A 21,899-nucleotide genomic window follows, 5' to 3' on the forward strand; every position below is an offset into this window, starting at 1 on the left:
TTAGCTGTATAAAACATTATCCTATGGTCTTTTGATTTCAATTGCAATTTCAGGGGCACTTCTAAATTATTTGGAGCATCCTCTGCCACTGGTCAGGATGAGCCAACCACCTCCCCCGCTACACAGGCCTCTTCTGGAATGGTCTCGACCCTTCAGGATGAGCTACCATCTATGTCCTCAGCTACACATATGTCTCCACAAATATCACCACAAATATCTGATATTGAGGATGAAGACCTCTTTGCCTCTACTTTTGCCCAGCATGAGCCTTCATGTGTGCATATCGTGTGTGTGTGTGTGTTTGTGTGTGTGTGTGTGTGTCCAGGCTACAAGACAACTGGACAACTGCAATTTAATGTAATTTTAATATTTCTGATAATTTATGAGTAGGACTATGTGTTGTTTCACTGCTATGTGTTTTGAGTAATGTGCCAATATGCTGTCTGATAGAAATGCCTGGAGCTGAACCCCCACTGAGCCCCACTGGTGAGCATGAGCCTCTGTCAACCGACCCTGCTAACTGGCCCTCACATCTGACTGACAGGATTCGGACTGAGCTGGTTCGCAGAGGACCAAGTAAGGTGCCACCTGGCTTTGTTTTTCATAGGAATGAGAGTGATGGGAGAAGTTGCCACCACCAATATTTTAAGAAGACATTAGTAAGTGGTGAAAAGATGGCAAGAAGTTGGCCGATTTATTCAATTAAGAACAACAGCCTCTTTTGCTTCTGCTGCAAATTGTTTTCCAAGAGGAACATCAATTTAACAAGTGCAGGAATGGCAAATTGGAAACATGCAAGCAATTATCTCACATCACATGAAAACAGTCCAGAACACCTCAATTGCATGAAAGCATGGAAGGAACTGTCAGTGAGGTTAAAAAGTGGGACAACTATTGATAAGCTGGAGATGGCACTTCTGGAGGCTGAAAGGGTGAGATGGAGAGCAGTGCTGACACGTCTCACTGCTATCGTGCAGTCACTGGCCATTCGAAATTTGGCTTTAAGGGGACACACAGAAACACTGTTCACACCATCAAATGGGAATTTTCTCAAAGAGGTCGAACTTATGGCCAGGTTTGATCCCATCATGAAAGATCACCTTAACCGTGTCGAAAAAGGAACAGCAAGTTATAACAGCTACCTAGGCCATCATGTGCAGAATGAGCTGATTGATTTGTTGAGCAGCAAAATCATATCTGCTATAAAAGTGAAGTGACATTCAGCCAAGTATGGTGACCCATACTCGGAATTCGTGCTCTGCGTGCTATAGCATGGACGACGTGCTGTTGTGGTATGCTAGCTCGATCTTGCAATATACACACACACCACGACGTTCTCTTTACTTTTCAATTTGAAATTATCCCAAACCTTGGACATTTTCTGTCGTTTTCTCTTGTTTGAGTCTTCTCTTTGCTCATTGTTACCGCTCCCATCTTCCATTTTGCTGCCCGCGCTCTCAAATCAAAACAGTAACGACTTGCGTCTCCTTCCGCTTTTTGGGTGACGTAAGCGCGTTGTGTCATACAAAAAATAATAATTGCGAATGAACGTGATGTGAGCTTTAAAATTATTTAAAAGAGGCTTCGAGGCAGAGGAATTTGCCTCGATAATTTTTTGTAATCGAGTTACTCAAGGAATCGCTGCAGCCCTAGATTTTTCTTGCATTGGTGTTTGACCTGACACATGGCTCTTTTTCCAGGGCTAGGTGTGGAGGGTTGTGTCCGAAGCAATTGTTCTTTTCTTGCCTTCTTCGCACACATATGAGAGTTAGCCAACTCTCTTGCAAGCTCCACCAGGAAGTCCACCCGTCTTTCCTGCCTTCCGGTGCATGCTTGATACAGCACATGTGCATTCAGTTCTGCCATGTCAATCATGTTATAGAACACGGCAACTGGCCAGCGCCGTGTCCCTGTGCGGACAGTGTACTCCCGCACCATCTGGTCCATCACATCCACGCCGCACTTTGTGGTGTTGTAAAGGGTGACAGTGTTTGGCTTCCTTTTGGTGGTATTATCAGTCTGAATGACGCTGTGCATGCTGCTAAGAATGTAGACGGTCTTCTTCCGTTTGGGCGCATACGCCGTCAGCGTAGCAGCAGTGGTTGAAAACACCTAATAAATAAGATAAATTGTTATTTTCATAGCGATCTGATCTGTAATTCATTGCGATCTGTGTGTCTAGCGGATTGAGGGATTTCCCGGCGAATCTTGTTGACTGTGCCGAGGATGGTGGTTTTCCGGCTAAGAAGTTTATGCGCAAGTGACAGCGATGTGAAGAAATTGTCCGTGGTAACATTTCTGCCCTTGTCTAGGAATGGTTCCATCAGCCTCATTACTACATTTTCAGACAGTCTCTCTCCACTGGGACGACTAGGGTCCTTGCCAAGATATGGGAGGACATTACAAATGTACTTGGATTTTAGGTCGCAAGCCACCCAAAACTTGATCCCAAACTTGTCAGGCTAATTCATAACTGTTTACACCTGGGCAAGACCCTACATGCCAATGTGAGACATATTCAATCAAGTTCTCTGCTTTTAGCAGCCCTCCCTCCCCCAGACATACAAACAAGCCACCAGCAACCATTCACACACACACCCCCAACCCCCCTGCAGATTGCTCAGGTAATGACCACATTTACACATGAATAGATGCTAATGATAGCCAAAAGACTAGCCAGTTAGCATCCCCTTGGCTAAAGGAGGGTTAAAAAACTCTGGGATTTCTAGTGTTAACCCATCCAACGTGCACACACACAGCAGTGAACACACACACACACCGTGAACATACACCCGGAACAGTGGGCAGCCATTTATGCTGCAGCGCCCGGGGAGCAGTTGGGGGTTCGGTGCCTTGCTCAAGGGCACCTCAGTCGTGGTATTGAGGGTGGAGAGAGCGCTGGACATTCACTCCCCCCACCTACAATCCCTGCCGGCCCGAGACTCGAACCCACAACCTTTTGATTACAAGTCCGACTCTCTAACCATTAGGCCACGACTTCCCCCCACGACTTCCCCAAGTGGGGAAGTGGATGACATCAAGCAGGCAAAGTTTTTTCAATAATTCTGGACTGCACCCCAGATATAAGCCACACAGAACAGTTGTCAGTGGTCATTAGAGTGGTGTCACTGATGGAGAAGCCCCATATCAGGGAACATTTTATGGGATTTTTGGAGGCAGAGGAGTCCACAGGCCAGCAATCCATGATCCTGACGAGACTTGAGGAGTTGGGAATTCCTTTTGAAGACTGCAGAGGACAGTCATATGACAACGGGGCAAACATGAAAGGCAAAAATAAGGGAGTTCAAGCCAGACTCTTAGAAAAGAATCCCCGAGCTCTGTTTGTGCCATGTGGTGCACATACATTGAATTTAGTTGTGTGTGATGCTGCTAAGGGATCTGTTGATGCTTTAAGTTACTTTGGTGTCCTGCAAAAGCTGTACACATTATTTTCAGCCTCCACCCAAAGATGGGCCATACTGAAGAACCATGTGAGCATCACCTTAAAGATGTGGGCAGAAACAAGGTGGGAAAGCAAGGTCAAGAGCGTCGAGCCCATGAGGTACCAGGGAGCTGCCGTGAGAGAGGCTTTAATTGAGGTGAGAGACCACACCAAAGACCCTGCTATAAAGGCTCAGGCCCAGTCTTTGTCTGAAGAGGTGGGGTCGTACCGCTTCAGCATCTGCACGGTTGTTTGGTATGACATGCTATCTGCAATACAGCATGCCAGCAAACTCATGCAGTCTCCTAACATGCATGTGGACCTAGCCGTGAGTCTTTTGAAGAAGACTGAGCGAGATCTCCAGAGCTACAGGGCAACTGGCTTTGTTACTGCACAGATGGTGGCCAAAGAGATTTGTGAAGATATGAATGTGGAGGCTGTATTAAAACAAAAAAGGCTGAGGTCCACAAAGCGCCACTTCTCATATGAATCACTTGATGAGCCTTTCAGTGATGCACTTAGGAAGTTGGATGTTGGATTCTTCAATGTTGTCGTTGATGCAGCCACGTCAGCCAACAAAGAGAGATTTTCGACATTGAAAAATGTAGGAAAGAAATTCTGAGTTTTGACCAATTTCCCAAGTCTTGCAGGTGTGGAGCTGACAGATCAATGCGAGGCACTTGGCACCACACTGCACTTTAAGGGGCACTCTGATTTGGACAGTAGAGAGCTTGTGCAGGAAATTAAGAACTTCCCTGACCTGCCATCAAAGACCATGAGCCTCCTTGAGCTTATCACTTTTATGGATGATAAGGATCTATCGGAGATCTACCCCAACTTGTGGACTGCTCTCAGGATTGCACTTACTCTGCCAGTCACTGTGGCTCAAGCAGAGAGGAGCTTTTCAAAACTGAAGTTGATCAAGTCATACCTGAGGTCCACCATGTCCCAGGAACGGCTCACTGGACTTGCCGTCAGAGGTGGGACTTTCAAGTCAAATCAAGTCTTCAAGTCATATCCCAAGTCCTCAGAGAGTTCAAGTTAATGAGATAATTAAGTGACTAATTAAATGATGATTGTGCATTAGTGATGAACACCTGCTGTTATTGAGAATTACAGAGAATCAGATGTTGATGTTTTATTGGTTAAAATGATGCCACCATCATGGAGATCAGTGTTAGCTTTAGTTGGGCTCTTGGCCCTTGACTCCTGTGTTAGATATCTATCTGTAACAATGCATGTGTTGTTGTAAAGCAGAGAGGTCAGTGCTATACAGTGAATAGCTATTAGCTCTTTTTATATGGTGAGACAGTCATGATGAGCTGGCATGATTATAATCAAAATCACTATCGTTTCATTTATATGTTAAAGTTTTTCATAATCAATCCTGTGAAATCACAGCATGCAAAGAAAGTGTTGCTCTAATAGTTATGGTCAGTGAATTTCAAACATATCTAATGCATATAAAATATTGAACTTCATTTCTACTTAAACACACACGGAAATCAAGAACCAGCATATGGATCTCAACAATGGTGATAATCAACAAAATGCTTCATGCTGCAATGCATGCTGGGTAACACCATTGTAAAAACTCCCATCGTGCTCTGTAGTATGAAAAATTGTCACCACTGTTGAGGATCGTATGATAAATGTTCATGTCTAAAAGCCTGAGCCAAAAAGAGAAAAAAAAATTGTCTCCCTCCCCAATACTAAAGCATTACTTTAGGGGAAGTTGTGGTCTAATGGTTAGAAAGTAGGATTTATAATCCAAAGGTTCGAGTCCCCGGCTGGCAGGAATTGTAGGTGGGGGGAGTGAATGTCCAGCGCTCTCTCCACCCTCAATACCACAACTGAGTTGAGCAAGGCACCGAACCCCCAACTGCTCCCCGGGCGCTGCAGCATAAAATGGCGGCCCACTGCTCCGGGTGTATGTTCACTGCTGTGTGTGTGTGCACGTTGGATGGGTTAAATACAGAGCACGAATTCCGAATATGGGTCACCATACTTGGTTGAATGTCATTTCACTTACTGTGGTTTTGTTTGTTTCGTAGTTTTTTTTGCCGTTCAGTAGCACCTGAATGTCGATCAATAAACCAAAAAGAGACACCACTTCATGATGCTTGTTAGATTAGATTAGATTAGATTCAACTTTATTGTCATTTATGCAGAGTACAAGTACAGAGCTAATGAAATGCAGTTAGCATCTAACCAGAAGTGCAAGAATATAGTGTTTTATATACGTATAAGTGCAGAGTAAGTGAAGATATGATTTACAGAATATACAGTGGAATTGCTATATACAGTATTGAGCAGAGTATATACAGAATATAAAATAGGAATAAAATGTATGGGATTGTATGTACATTATGAACAGAGCAATGTAGATTATATAGATTACAGATCATATATACACATTATGAACAGCAGAAACGTGAGAACAGTGGTAATAAATAAATACAGCTGGATGAGTGTATTGATAGAACAATGTATTCTATGCAAAATAGCAGTAGTGCAATATTTTATAAAAATAGTTTACTGTGCTTGTACAGTAACAACTTTAGACAGTTTATAGTGTAATGACTTTGACAATGTGCAGTCTGTGCAAAATATGAGTAGTGCAAATGCATGTGTGTAAAGTACTGTGACCAGTGCAGTAATAAGCAGGTGCAGGTTAGATTGGTGGTGTGGCGTTCAGAAGTGTCACAGCCTCGGGGAAGAAGCTCTTCCTGAGCCTACTAGTGCGAGAGCGTAGGCACCTGTAACGCCTGCCGGATGGAAGGAGGGTGAAAAGTCCATGGTTAGGGTGAGAGGCATCCTTGATGATGTTTCTTGCCCTGCCCAGACAGCGCTTATAATAAATGTTCTCAATGGAAGTTAACTGGGTGCCGGTGATCCGTTGAGCAGTTTTCACCACCCGCTGGAGTGCTTTGCGGTCAGATGCGGAGCAATTGCTGTACCATACTGAGATGCAGTTCGTGAGTATGCTCTCAATGGTACAGCGGTAGAATTCCACAAGGATCCTGGGATTCAGGTGAACTTTCTTAAGGCTCCTTAAGAAGTAAAGGCGCTGCTGTGCCTTTTTGACCAGAGTAGAGGTGTTATGGGACCAGGTGAGGTCATCAGAGATGTGGATGCCAAGGAACTTGAAACTCGACACACGTTCCACTTCAGCTCCGTTGATGTAGATGGGTGTGTGTGCATGACTCCTAGTCCGCCTGAAGTCCACAATGATCTCCTTTGTCTTCTGGGTGTTTAGCTGTAGATTATTGGTGGCACACCATACAGCCAGGTGCTGCACCTCATCCCTGTAGGCTGATTCATCGTCATCCTTGATCAGACCTACCACCGTGGTGTCATCTGCAAATTTGATTATGGTGTTGGAGCCATAAACAGGAACACAGTCATGGGTGAAGAGGGAGTACAGGAGAGGGCTCAGTACGCAGCCCTGTGGCACGCCGGTGTTCAGGGTGATGATGGAGGAGGAGAGGTTATCTAACTTGACGGACTGAGGTCTGTTAGTCAGAAAATCTAGAATCCAATTGCAGATGGGTGTGCTGATTCCAAGCTGGCTGAGCTTGGAGATCAGCTTGGAGGGGACTACTGTATTAAATGCAGAACTGAAGTCCATGAACAGCATTCTCACATGTGTGTTTTGACTGTCCAGGTGGGTGAGGGCAGAGTGAAGCGCTGTTGAGATGGCGTCCTCTGTTGACCTATTGTGGCGATAGGCAAATTGAAATGGGTCCAGTGTAGCAGGGAGACAGGATTTTAGGTGGGATGCAACCAGTTTCTCAAAACACTTGGCAATGATGGGGGTGAGTGCAACAGGACGGAAGTCGTTAGGGACCGAGGCAGTGGAGTGTTTCGGTACTGGTACGATGGTGGAGGTTTTGAAGATAGTGGGGACAGTTGTTTGGGCCAGGGACAGATTGAAAATGTCCGTGAAGACCTCAGCTAGCTGCTCCGCACAGGCTTTAAGCACACGACCAGGTATTCCGTCAGGGCCAGCTGCCTTCCGTGCATTCACCTTACGCAGAGTGGAGTAGACATCTGATGTGGAGAGTGTGAGAGGCAGTTCACTGGGTTGATGCTCAGCTTTGAGTGAGATCTCCTTATTATTTTGATCAAAACGAGCATAAAAGTGATTGAGCTCGTTTGGGAGGGAGGCAGAGCTGGAGGGGGGCACAGAGTTAGGTGGTTTGTAATCCGTGATAGATTGTATGCCTTGCCACATACGCCGGGGGTCTGAAGAATTGAAGTGATCTTCAATCTTCTGTTTGTGTGTGAGTTTGGCCTGGCAGATACCCTTCCTCAGGTTGGCTCTGGCTGAGCTGTAAGCCTCTTGGTCTCCAGACCTGAAGGCTGCATCTCTTGCTTTGAGCAGGAGGCGAACCTCTCTGTTCATCCAGGGCTTCTGATTGGGGAAGGGGTGTGACTTTGTAGGCATCACTCACATTAGTATAAACGTGGTCCAATGTTTTATGTCCTCTTGTAGTGCAGGAGACATTTTGATTAAATTTAGGGAGAACAGATCTAAGAGTGCAGTGATTGAAGTCCCCAGCAACGATAAAGGCTCCATCCGGGTGCAGGGTTTGTAATTTGCTAATAGCAGCACAGAGTTCTTTCATAGCCACGTTAGCATTAGCGTCCGGAGGTACATAAACTGCAGCAGCAACAATGCAAGTAAACTCACGTGGTAGATAGAATGGCCTGCACTTGATAATCAGGAACTCCAGCTCAGCAGAGCAGTAGGTATCAACAATGACAGAGTCTTTACACCATGATTTATTTACATAAATGCATACTCCACCACCCTTGTTTTTACCAGAGGTTGCTGCTACTCTGTCAGCCCTGAAGAGAGAGCGTCCATCCATATGCACCACGCTGTTTGGGACATCGTTGCAGAGCCATGTTTCAGTGAAGAACATAACATTACAGTCCATAAGCCATTTCTGTGTGAGGGTCCAGATCTTTAGCTCGTCCATCTTGTTCATCAGAGACCGTACATTGGCAAGGAAGATGCTGGGCAGAGCTGGTCGATGTGGGTTTAGCCTTAGCTTAGCACGCAGCCCTCCACGCTTTCCCCGTCTTTGTTTACGGTCTCGACGCCGACGCTGAGCACTTCCGGTCGGTACGAGTGATCCGCTTGTCCGCGGTGATCTCAGTAGCTCCGGCGGGAGTTCGCTGAAGTCGAAAGGATGATCTAAAACTATGTTGGAACACTGTTTGTTAATGTCCAAAAGTGATTGTTTACTATAGCTGTAGTTCGCATAACTGGATCGCGCGAACACGAGTGAAATAACCAGGTAAATTAACACTATTTTCCAAAATCTGGTAAGACGCTGAGCCTCGCGATGTGTTCGCGCCGCCATCTTGTCGTAGATGTTCATCATGAGTTATAAGCAGAAAGTGTAAGTTAATCTGCTAAGGTTTGATCCAGCATTGCACAAACGATTGCAGTAAATCAACATTGCAACTAGTTGGAAACAAATTGCTTTGAATTAGTAAAAGGGTCAAGAGACCAACTAAAGCAAACCTAGACCACAATTATGGTGACATCGTGTGTGGTTTTTTTTTTTCTTTGTTTTTTTCAGTTGATTTCATCCAAGGCTGTGACTGAAGATATTTGTAGTTCTTAGGTGCATTCGACTTGAAGCGGCGCTGCGCAGAATGACATCAAAGTACCATGAGAGTGATAAGAGAGCAGACTGATCCTTAAGCTTTCGAATCGCTCTCGCGGTACTTTGATGTCATACACTGATCATTCTGCACAGCGCCGCTTCAAGTCGAACACACTTTATGTGTTCCTCTTTTCTTCAGTGATGTTGATTGTTAACAGCAGGTGTTCATCACTAATGCACAATCATCATTTAATTAGTCACTTAATTATCTCATTAACTTTAACGCTTTGAGGACTTGGGATATGACTTGAAGACTTGATACCCACCTCTGCTTGCCGTCATCAGTATCAATCACTTAATAGGGAGCGGATTGCATACGATGACATCATTGATGATTTTGCATCAAGGAAGGCCAGAAAGGTCAGGTTTTAGTTTGTTTTCTGTTCTGGGCCTATGCCCTCTTTAGTGTTTTTTCACATTTGTGCGATGAAGAATTTGTGCTATTTAGAATATTTATTCTATATTTTATTTGTATAATATTCTTAATATTTTTTGTTGATAATAATATTGTTGCTCTCTGCTTTTGTTACTTTTTATATATCTGATTGTATATATTTTTGGCATATTAATATAGTGTATATTTATTTAAGTTCTGAGAACTTATACTCATATTTTGTGCAGAATTGTGTTCATTGTCCTTTGGCAATGTTGAAGGTGGAAATTGTGCACCTTAAAAAGTGTGTTTGCTGTTTAAATTGCAATAGTTAATAACTTAATTCTCTTAAGTCTGGCTTTCTAATGAAGGATTTGTGCAGTTGAGAGATTATCACTTATGTTGTTATAATAAAATATAACTGTTTGTGCAGAACTATGTTTGTTATTTTTTTGTGTGTGTGGGAGGGGGTTGGTTGGGGGGGGGGTCGCTCGAAAGGGGTCTCGCCCAGGGTGTACACATGAACAAGAGCTCTAGAGCTGCTCTGAGAGTCACTTCATGAGCATTTTACCGTTTGATTTGAGAAAAACTTGCGTCATATCATATACACACACAACTGAAGTGTGTGAAAACCCGTCAAAATAAAAGTTCGGATTAATTTGGAAGACACTGAGGCAGAAATAAATTAATATTGTTCAGCAGAGTGTACATACTACTACTACTAGGCTACTATTACAATTATTAAAACTCTTATTTTTTAATTAATGATCACACAACATTTCTTCCATGTTTTAATTTTAATAGTAAAATTTTGTTTGCCAAAATAAATAAATAAAGTTTTATTTTCAATAGTTTAAAAGAAAAATGAAATTAATGTTTTATGCCTTCATTTGAAAACCAGATACAGAACACAGAATTTCTGAGGAAAAATAAATTTGAATAAACTAAGTCGTTTTTATGCATTCAAATAATTAGACATACTACAACATAGAATTTAATAACAATAAAACATATTGTGAAAGAAAATAAAACATCCTCTTATGAAAGTGGATAAAGATTTTACATTTCTTGAAGTCTTTAACAACCTAGAATAAATGAATAGAAATGATGATTCTGTCTGAGCTATGCGTTTTAAAACGAGCACGCACTAGTGTAAACTGAAAACTATTTGAGCTTTATTAAAATTATTTGTACTGATTTATTGTGTTGGCTATATTTTCTTCCTTTGTGCAGTGGCTCAGTAGATGAGTCTTTGAGTCTGTATACATGTCAACAAGCTGAAAAAAAAAAAATCTCAAAATTTTTTGAAAAAATCTCAACAAAAAAAAATCATTATCTCAAAAAAAGTTTTTGGAGATAATGTAATCTTGTTAAAACTGTTTTCATAAAATTGGTATCGAAAAAAGTATTGTTCAGGAACCGTTATCGAACTCAAGGTATCGGTATCGATATCGAACATTTTTTGAACGATACCCAGCCCTAGTCACGGTAACTCAAACCGTTTGATGAAACTTATTCCCCCGGTTTCACAGACCAGGCTTAAGCCTAGTCCTTGACTAAAATGTAAATCTGAGCTGTTTCAACTGAAATAAACTTGCACTAACTGATCTTAAAACATGTCAGTGCCTTTGTTTTGTCTGAAGATGCACACCAGTAATGCTTTTTTCTAAGGCATGTTTATAAAAATGACTTAAATGTCCTAATTGAACTATGGCCTAATCCTAGTTTAGGCTAAACCCTGTCTATGAAACCGGGCCTAAGTCTTAAACCATTTAAGTTTTTTTAAACTAACAATTATGAGTGCTCTGAACTTATTTCAGCTGTTCACTAAGTAATTAAGTGATTAATTAAGTGCTGATTGATTGCATTAGTTATGAACACCTGCTGTTAACAACCAGAATCACTGACAGAAAGAGAAACACAAGAACAACAACTAACTGAAATCAACTGAAATAAAATACATTAAATCTCAAGATCTAAACAATCAGCATCACCAGCTCCACTTATTAATAACCAGACTGACTTTATTTCTGTCAGACATCTACAGAAGATCTTATTGAGAATTAACTAAGGTTTAGATGTTGATTTATTTTAATTTGAAGTAACCATGTTAGAGATCAGTGTCTGCTTTAGTTGGGCTCTTGACCCTTGAGTTTATTTGTATCTTCTTTTTCTCTGGTTGTTGTAAGCATGTGTTCCTCTAGCATATTTGCTGCAGCTCAAAAGCCCAGAGAAAGTGATCAGTAGTTGATTATTACGTGTTTATAATGGCAATCATCTGTTATGAACTAATTTTCTTGAGAGTGGACATAGACTGGTTGTATGTCTGATCTTTACTTAAATGGATGTTGTATTGATTATAGTAACAGTCAGCTAATATGAAGGGCTTTCCAAACGTTAATCAGATTTTGAGAGATTTAATGCATTTTATTTCAGTTGATTTCATCTAAGGCGATGGTGTTTCTCTTTACTTCAGTGATTCTGTTTGTTAACAGCAGGTGTTCATCACTAATGCTCAATCAGCACTTAATTAATCACTTAATTACTTAACTGCAAGTTTTAACACTTACATGGTTTAAACCAAGGGGAATTTGTTTACTCAAACAGTTTGAGTTACCCTAACTTGTTGGGTTTTACAGTGTACAGAAGTGCAACAGAGCCCTGTCGCTCGTGAAATACTGCCCCTCACTTCACAATCACTATACTGCAAATACTCAAAGCCATTCATGTCTGCTGGCTTGAGCTGAAAGCGCTAAATTGCATTTAGGAAGGCAGGAGACGCGATCGAACATTGTTGAATTATAATCAAATTTTTACATTTTGCGGCACTCAGTTGAAGTGCAGGCTGCTGTAGTCTATAGGGTGGTGTTCATAAGGACTACATCAACCATAATGCCTAAAATAGTGGTAATATAGTTGAAATTTCAATTTTGCTCCATCTAATTTTTTATTTTACTTTTTGCTAGCTAAAGTGTGTATCATGTCGGGCTTTTTAAATAGAGATTTCAACAGTAGGTAAACAGAATATGCACATTTATATGTATACAGTACGTTTATTTTTGGCACATTTACAGCTGGGCCCTAACCCTAACGTTTCGTACGCCCAAAAGGATTTTAAACTCTGTTTTTCTTTTGAACTTGACTGCATGATAATTCCTCTTTACATTGTGTTCTACATAGCAGAATTCATATTTTTGCACTTCAATGATCAATGATGCACACTTAGCTCTGACAATGTGTATGGCTTAGCAACACAGACAGAATGGAATATAGAATATGCATTAAAGATAAGGGTCTGCATAGTAAAACTAGGCATTGTAAGCTCCATATCTGGTTATTTTAGGAGGAAACGGGATGAGGATGCAGTCCTCCGCTGACCAGGATTTCTAAAGTGAATCTGGAGCAGGTTTTGGAGTATGCACTTTTACAAACCTGAAAACTTTAGTGTTTAAGCAAAATCGGGCTTTTGTGCATACGCACACTTTTAGGAAGAAATTAAGTTTTATACATGAAGCCCCTGGTCTTTTTGTGATTGAATAGCTATCCAATCAAAGAGGACGTGAGAAGTGGCTAAGTGTAAACAGGCCATGGATATTTATGGACTATGCATGTATATCTGAAAGATTATGCTTTTTTTCTAGAAATCTCAATCTATTCTGAAATAACAATTCAAGTAAATCTGTAATGGTTTTGGATAATGACTTCACACATTTCGATGATAATCAAGTGCAGGTGATCTACTAACAACACAGGCACTTAATAAAAGGTTTTAAACGTTGGTTTGGGAGGAGTCTAATCATTCAGTGCTGTCAATCATCATTACGAGCCTATATAAGCAACAGTCATTGTGAGCCTCGGGTTCGAGACCCCATCGAGGACAGCAAGTCAAGTTCATTTACCATTATCCATCAGGACTGGATGGGTAGATGAATTTGTGAATTAGGGTGTTAAAGGGATAGTTCAAACAAAAATGAAATTCTGTCATCACCCTCATGTTGTTCCAAACCTGTAAGACCTTTGTTCATCTTCAGAACACAAATTAAAATATGTTTGATGAAATCCAAGAGCTTTCTGACTCTCCATAGAGAGCAACGCAACTGTAATGTTCCCAGGTCCTGAAACGTAGAAAGGACATTGTTAAAATAGTCCATGTGACATTAAGGGTTCAACTGTAATTTTATGAAGCTACGAGAATACTTTTTTTGCTCAAAGAAAACAAAGATAATAAAAATATCCCGCTGCAGATGGGATGAGAAGAATTGTTGAATAAAGTCATTATTTTTTTATTCTTTGTGCACAAATAGTATTCTCATAGCTTCGTAAAATTACGGTTAAACCACGAATGTCACATGGTCTATTTTACAGATATCCTTGCTATGGTCTGGGAACATTTCAGTTGTGTTGCTGTCTATGGAGGTTAAGAGAGCTCTCAGATATCATCAAAAATATCTTAATTTGTGTTCTGAAGATGAACAAAGGGTTTGGAAAAACATGAGGGTGAGTAATTAATGACAGAATTATCATTTTTGGGTGATCCCTTTAAATAATGGAACAAAGACCAGTATATTGACTAGTGCAAACCTTAGTAAATTATGTTGCACGATTCATTTAAATACTCTACTTTCACATTTTTGCGAAGGGAAAATTCTACAAGTGCATATGCAGCAAAAATAACTTTCCTGGCTTTTTAGTGCTAATTTTTCACTGTGCGTCTTTAATAAAACCTGACAATCGTTTTTTAACACCAAAAGAGGGTTTGTGCTGGTGCATGCTGTTAGTATCTAGCCATACATGTCATTTCTGCTTTGTGTTTTCAGCTGGGTGAACCATTATGTGATATTATTTTAACGCTGATGCACAAATGTTAAAAAAACTAAATCACTTAGGAAAAGCTTATGTTTTCACTTTTTTTAAACCATTATGATTGAAAATTAGAATTTATCTGTATAAAAGATCAATTCAAAATATGAAATCAATTTAAGATTGTTCAACTCAGTTTATTATATGTATGTAATGTTTAAGTCATAAAAAAAACAGACAATATTTTTTGAGCATGTGAACATGTCAAAACAGCCTTGTGTGGTATATTTAACACTATTTTGCCATTACATTATTACTTTTATAATGAAGGAACGTGGCCATCAGTTGACCTGATCGGATAGATAGATAGATAGATAGATAGATAGATAGATAGATAGATAGATAGATAGATAGATAGATAGATAGATAGATAGATAGATAGATAGATAGATAGATAGATCTTAATTAAGCAGTGCATGTGTGCTGAGCCAAGTTTCCGCACAAAAGGCCTCTGTGTGGAGTCGTCCATTCAAACACAAGCAGCTCTAGCATCATGCCAAGTACTGAGAAATAATGGAGCAGTTTAGAGGCTCCATCCCTGTTCACAGGCTCCCTGAGTTGGGAAAATGTTAGTGCAGCATTCAAGAGGGTCTTTTAATTGTTTTCTCATCTCTCTTTTTCGTTGGCTTTCAAAAGCCTCGGGGTTGACAAACAGGCAATGAACGGGATTGTTTTGTGTTCCGTTGGCCACAGCCGGAGGTAAACACAACGTGCCCCTGTGTTCCCCCAGCGGCCATGGGAAGGGGGAGAGACAGACAGAGATGGAGGCCCTCCGGAAGCCGACGGAGATGGGCATAGGGTGCCATTCTGAGAGCTGGCATTGTGTGCGCTGCTGAGATTCTCATGCATGTCCGTGAAGAGAAGGCGAGGGTGATGAAGCTCTCTCGGATGAAGTGAGTAATGGCTCTACGCTCCCACACATTCGCTTATTTACATGCTCAAGAGTGAAATTAATGCCCTGCGATCTCCGACAGTGCACACAAAGATGCTCACAAAGCTACCTTAAAGGCCTATTAGAGTCTGGAGTGGAAATGGTGGCTTTGAGGCGAGGAGAGGTTTCATGCCTCTGGGGTTGGGATGGGGCTGGATAGGACTGCCAACAAGTGATGAGGAGAGAGGAGAGCCCTCTTTCTTCCAGTGTGTGATTTATGGATCAGAATGTTCATCTTTCCACTAACGGCTGCACAATGCACAAACCGTAGCGTGAACACACTGATTCACATCGTTTGATTCCGGGAGCGTGTGTTGAAGAACCAACTTTACACAACACAACACTGGGCACCTCTGCATTCATTCAAAGAATTCACAGCTAAGCCAGACAAGTCAACAGTCCTCACGCAGACCTGGAATTCACTCACAACAATCACAATTATCAAACGATGCAATGCTCAAATGATGCAGCCGGTGAGAGAAGAAGAGAGCTGTTTGTTATTTTCACCAAAACGCTGCATCTATCCCACTTTAAAATAGGGTTTATGCCACAGCAATGGCCTGGATGGAACATGTCTGATTTTCCTAGTCCCTATTTGTTCATCCTGAGACCATACATATGTTTGCAGAATGTGTGGATATTTGATCATGCGCCAGCATGCTTAAATGGCTGATTTTGTACATTTATTACTTGTTACATTATCACTGAATCGCTAAAGGAATCGCTATCACTGAATATCAAATTCCTGAATTAGGGTAGCATTCAATTAGGAAGTGTACTTGTTTTTACAATAAAAACAAGATTGCATATGAATGAATCAATTCATTGCTAAAAGTGCGCAGCGATTCAGTTAAACACAGCAGAACACCACACAAACAGATATCTAGTGTCTAGGAGTCCAGCTCTGAGGCGCTCATCTTGCGATGGGAAATCCTGTGTCAGTGTGCCACACGGGAATGATTTTAGCACTTCAGAAGAGGAGAGATCTGACAGCTAAAAGAGCAAGATGCCATCTTTACCCATTGTCATGACCAAATTTATTTGAAGTCTACCTAGACTATGGAGATGGAGATGGGGGAGGAAGAAAGGAATGATGAAGAGCGCAGAGAGAAAGGAGTTGGATGGCACTTTGGCAGCACAGGCGTGTTCCCAGGAGGATTACGCAAGCCTAAAAACACACACATTTGTTTGTCTCTCGGCCTTTCTTTCCTTCATCTTTTCACTTCTAACAACCCTTAAGCTGTTTGAAATTTCTCTCTCACAGCATCTATCCACTATTTTTCAGCATTCTGTTTTTCACTTTAATTAGTCTAATTTCTTCCTCCTCAGTAGTCTTCTGTGAGCCAACAAATCTTCAGAAATGGAAATGTGTTCAGAATGCATGTGAGTGGGTTATGATGCTCATAGTATCCAAAAACACAAGCCTACCCCAATTATCCAGTCTTCACCTTCAGTCATTGCTCCTCTTATATGTAACAGCGTATATATTCAATACAATTAAACCGAATATAACTCCCCCATTCAAAACATAGGTACCTGCATTATTATTTATTTTATTTATTTATTATAGCAGAGGAATTGACAGCATGCTGGGGATTCCCTGGGGATGTACTTTACATTGATTTTGACTGAGCACACCAACCCCCCAGCCTTAATTTCACCCCCATCACACCTGCCTTCACGGCTAACCTTTGACTCCCGGCTCTGATATGACACGAGTGGGGGAGGATATCACAGAAGGGTCTCCATCTGACACAGAATAATTCATAATCCACCATTTCCCCAAATCAAAGTATGAAAAAACCTGCAAAAATAAGCTCCCTTTTTAAGCTTCAATAAAGGTCAGGTCCAAACAGTTTGAACCTGTTTGTTTAGTTTAAAGGTTTGAATAAAAATACATTCATCTGTGATGTTATTACTGCATAAACACATTTGTGCACACGTTATGCATCTATGCGCACATACACACACAAGTCCCTTAACACAATGAATGGGGGACTTGTTCTTTTGGCACTCTGGATTATCTGCATGAAGGATCTCTCGCATATCTTTTAAAATCACACATTAGTCAAGCAGTCCTAGTCCTATAAATAAATAAATACTCACTCACACCTAATGAACTCAGAATCCACTGAAAAGTGAAATTAAATTTCTATTTTTTTCCCTTTTGATTATTACTATTTCATTTTAGTATTTCCGGTTGAAAGACAGATATCTCTTGAGTAAACTGCATTTGATGACAGGTGAATGTACCTGAGTTTAACACACTTACAGCTCAATAAAATAAAAGATCAAGAAGAAGAATTTTCTGATTTAAAAGTTTTTTATCATTCTTACTCATACAGTCACGCAGAAAGAAAGAAAGAAAGAAAGAAAGAAAGAAAGAAAGAAAGAAAGAAAGAAAGAAAGAAAGAAAACAGGTGCCAGGAACAATTTCAAGCACATTACATTGATCGCATTAGGAAATCTTAATGCGAGTAAATGGCATATATCCACTGATGTGAAACACACACGTGTAACTAACCTACACAGATCTCACCTGTCAGCCTGGAGGACTCAGGAACGGGCAATTGTTGGTGTTTTGTTCACGCTCTGCTCTGGTTCTGTCATGCACTTTGGTGAGATGTGACGCGTTGGTAGCGCGCGCGTGCAGCGTTCTGTTTGGATAATCCGGTGCTCCGAGCACATCTACAGTCACACTGAGGGAAGACTACCTCAGTGAGAACACAGGCGATGTTTACACTCCTCCTGCCCCGCCTCACATCAACCGGTCCTCCAATCGCCACACTCTACCACTCTCACATTCATCAAATAAACTGACGTTCGCCAATTGTTTTATAACTGACATGTACCACAGCTGACTGACTTCACGTATAAAATAGCGACGAGTGTGGGAATGTTTAGGTCCGATATGGAAGAATGGAAAGAGAGAAGAAAGGAAAGCGAGGCAAGAAAGTGAATGTGTCGAGTGATGAAAGGATGAGGAGAAACAAAGCGGTCTCAGTATTTAAATGAATTGGTAAAATCTAATTCATACCTTTTTCTACGATCTTCTCTCGATGCACCGAGGGAATGTTAGGAGTGGAGCCTCGTGCTTTTGTTCTACAAATCTGTGTTTTTACAACAATCATATAAAAATGTATAGTAATCGCCACCAACTGGCAAACTTGCAAAACAGTTACGTTAGTCAGAAAAAAAAACAAAAAACAAAATTATAAAAAAAAAAAAATCCTAATAGGGCCCCATCGCATTTTTTTTCCTCAAACGGAATTTGTGACTAGATATTGTTCAAATTAGGCAAATGTCAACAAAACACACACTATCACTTTCAAATAATACAACATAAGCTTCAAACTAATATAAAATTAATACAATATACAAAGTAATTATTAAACAACAGTTAAACACATTTATATCCAGATCAGTTAAATGTGTTATTTTGATCTTACATTTGCATAATTGTAATAGAATGTCTGGTCACAAAAATAAAACAAAACAAAAACAGCAATTAAAACCAGACTTTAAAGAGTTTTCATTATTACACACATTGATATCATTGGTATTCTTCTTCTTCTCTGTACATTGCATTTGTTTAGCATTAATTGTGGTATATCCATGTATAGTGTGAACAAATAGTCTTCTCCATTCATTTTCATGCCAGATTTTTCTTTGGCATTGCTACAGAGGTGACAGCTGCAGCTTTAACGGAAGAAAAGTGGATAGTGATGATAACTTTAAGCTCAGAGGCTATATTAACTTAAATTGCTTCACTCTTTAAAGATAAACTTAAATGTGTGTCATAAACACCTTAAGCCTAATTAGAAATTCACTTTTTACTTGTTCTTCAATAAAAAAATGAAATAATAAAGACTTCACCTTTAAATATCTTGATGTACCCTTAAATTAGCAAAATATTTATAAATACATAAACTTAAATTAACCCTCTAAAAGTGGTGTTTACTCATAATAATAAACGAAAAAATACATGCAAAACGAATAAATGAAGTGCACATTCAAAACGTAAGAAAATACACTTAATTGGCTAATTATACATTAACACACGGTCACGTAACTTACACATGTTCACATACGGCAAACCAATTTACACGATAAAACACATACCTCATAGGCCTCTCTAACTCAAGAGGAATACACTTGGTTACAGTTTCTTCTTCTTAAACAAAAAACCAATATAACTTCTTAGCACTTCTTACAGGCGTAATTCTTACAACATGTTACTAGTGCAGGGCCTCGTGTCGTGAGGCTATACTAACTGTAGCGCACCGGAGAGCAACAATTAAATAATTCCCAAGCTAAACAAAAGAGAAATAGGTTCCCCCATTTTCCTATGGTTTTAGTCCATGAATATGAAATAAATATATATATATATATTACTTATTTATTGACCTTTTAACTGTAAAGTGCATATTATGAACTGAAATATAAGAGTTGCCACTGACAGGCAGCTACAAATATAGTAATAATTTACTACTTTCTCAGGTTTTACAGTTGACTTTCTCTTTTCCTGATCATTTGGAATGAGAATAAAAAGACAAAAAAAAAAAAAAAAAAGGTTCAAACATCCATGCAATATCTATTAGTTCCTGAATATTACTGACGAACTGATCAAAAAGTAGGCTACTGTTCATATTCCTTTTACTAAAAGTAATGTAGTAATAATTTACTTTCTCCTGTTTTATTGTTGGTTTCCTCTTTTCTGATCATTTGGAATGAGGATAAAAAGACAAAAAAACATGCAAATAAGTTCAAACATCAATTCAATATCTACTATTTCCTGAATATTATGAAATTCCTTGATGACGTCATAATATGCCAATTAGATGAGTATATTTACACCCCTCATAAACTTTCAGTCATGCCCAACATTTTTCTATTTTACAGTAGATCTCTATCTTTACGCCCTTTCAAGCCACAATCTTTTGAAATCTTGATGTCAAAATCCAGCATTTTTCCCAAAAAAACATGGCGCCTAAAGAGTTCAAAATTAAAGATAGAAACCAGAGGTGGGTATCAAGTCTTCAAATCAAGTCTTCAAGTCATATCCCAAGTCCTCAAAGAGTTAAAGCTAATGAGATAATTAAGTGACTAATTAAATGATGATTGTGCATTAGTGATGAACACCTGCTGTTAACAATCAACATCACTGAAGAAAAGAGGAACACATAAGGTGTGTTCGACTTGAAGCGGCGCTGTGCAGAATGATCAGTGTATGACATCAAAGTACCGCGAGAGAGAGTCGAAAGCTTAAGGATCAGTCTGCTCTCTTATCACTCTCGTGGTACTTTGATGTCATTCTGCGCAGCGCCACTTCAAGTCGAATGCACCTAAGAACTACAAATATCTTCAGTCACAGCCTTGGATGGAATCAACTGAAAAAAAAAAAAAAAACACAAACGATGCCACCATAATTGTGGTCTAGGTTTGCTTTAGTTGGTCTCTTGACCCTTTTACTAATTCAAAGCAATTTGTTTTGATGTAGATGCAATGTTGTTTCACATCAATCGTTTGTGCAATGCTGGAACAAACCTTAGCAGATTAACTTACACTTTCTGCTTATAACTCATGATGAACAAACATCATGAAGTGGTGTCTCTTTTTGGTTTATTGATCGACATTCAAGTGCTACTGATCGGCAAAAAAAAAACTACAAAACAAACAAAACCACAGTAATGCTTTAGTATTGGGGAGGGGGACATTTTTTTTTTTTCTTTTTGGCTCAGACTTTTAGACATGAACATTTATCATACGATCCTCAACAGTGGTGACAATTTTTCATACTACAGAGCACGATGGGAGTTTTTACAATGGTGTTACCCAGCATGCATTGCAGCATGAAGCATTTTGTTGATTGTCACCATTGTTGAGATCCATATGCTGGTTCTTGATTTCCGTGTGTTTAAGTAGAAATGAAGTTCAATATTTTATATGCATTAGATATGTTTGAAATTCACTGACCATAACTATTAGAGCAACACTTTCTTTGCATGCTGTGATTTCACAGGATTGATTATGAAAACTTTAACATACAAATGAAACGATAGTGATTTTGATTATAATCATGCCAGCTCATCATGACTGTCTCACCATATAAAAAGAGCTAATAGCTATTCACTGTATAGCACTGACCTCTCTGCTTTACAACAACACATGCGTTGTTACAGATAGATATCTAACACAGGAGTCAAGGGCCAAGAGCCCAACTAAAGCTAACACTGATCTCCATGATGGTGGCATCATTTTAACCAATAAAACATCAACATCTGATTCTCTGTAATTCTCAATAACAGCAGGTGTTCATCACTAATGCACAATCATCATTTAATTAGTCACTTAATTATCTCATTAACTTGAACTCTTTGAGGACTTGGGATATGACTTGAAGACTTGATTTGAAGACTTGATACCCACCTCTGTGCTAAACACAGATACAGAGAGAGAATTGAGTCTCATTTCCAGCTCAATGACTCTCGACGGATGTGGCAGGGACTGAGGACCATCTGTGCCTTTGGAAACAAATCCTCCGCGGAGGTGAGAGCAGATCTGTTGCTGGCCGACGAGTTAAACACCTTCTTCGGCCGCTTCGATAGC

At 40.0% G+C, this 21,899-nt stretch overlaps 1 protein-coding gene across 1 annotated transcript in view; it reads right to left on the reverse strand.

Moving 5' to 3' along the window:
• Positions 1-17,962, reverse strand: part of LOC306868042 (excitatory amino acid transporter 2-like) — a gene marked incomplete at its 3' end in the record, with an annotated part of 78,231 nt that extends 60,269 nt beyond the window's left edge. Inside the window, exon 1 of the mRNA XM_079414029.1 lies at positions 17,830-17,962. The remainder of the gene's footprint in view (positions 1-17,829) is intronic.
• Positions 17,963-21,899: the final 3,937 nt, after the last annotated feature.

This window comes from Barbus barbus (assembly GCF_936440315.1).
Source record: "Barbus barbus genome assembly, chromosome: 50".
Taxonomy (NCBI): Eukaryota; Metazoa; Chordata; class Actinopteri; order Cypriniformes; family Cyprinidae; genus Barbus; species Barbus barbus.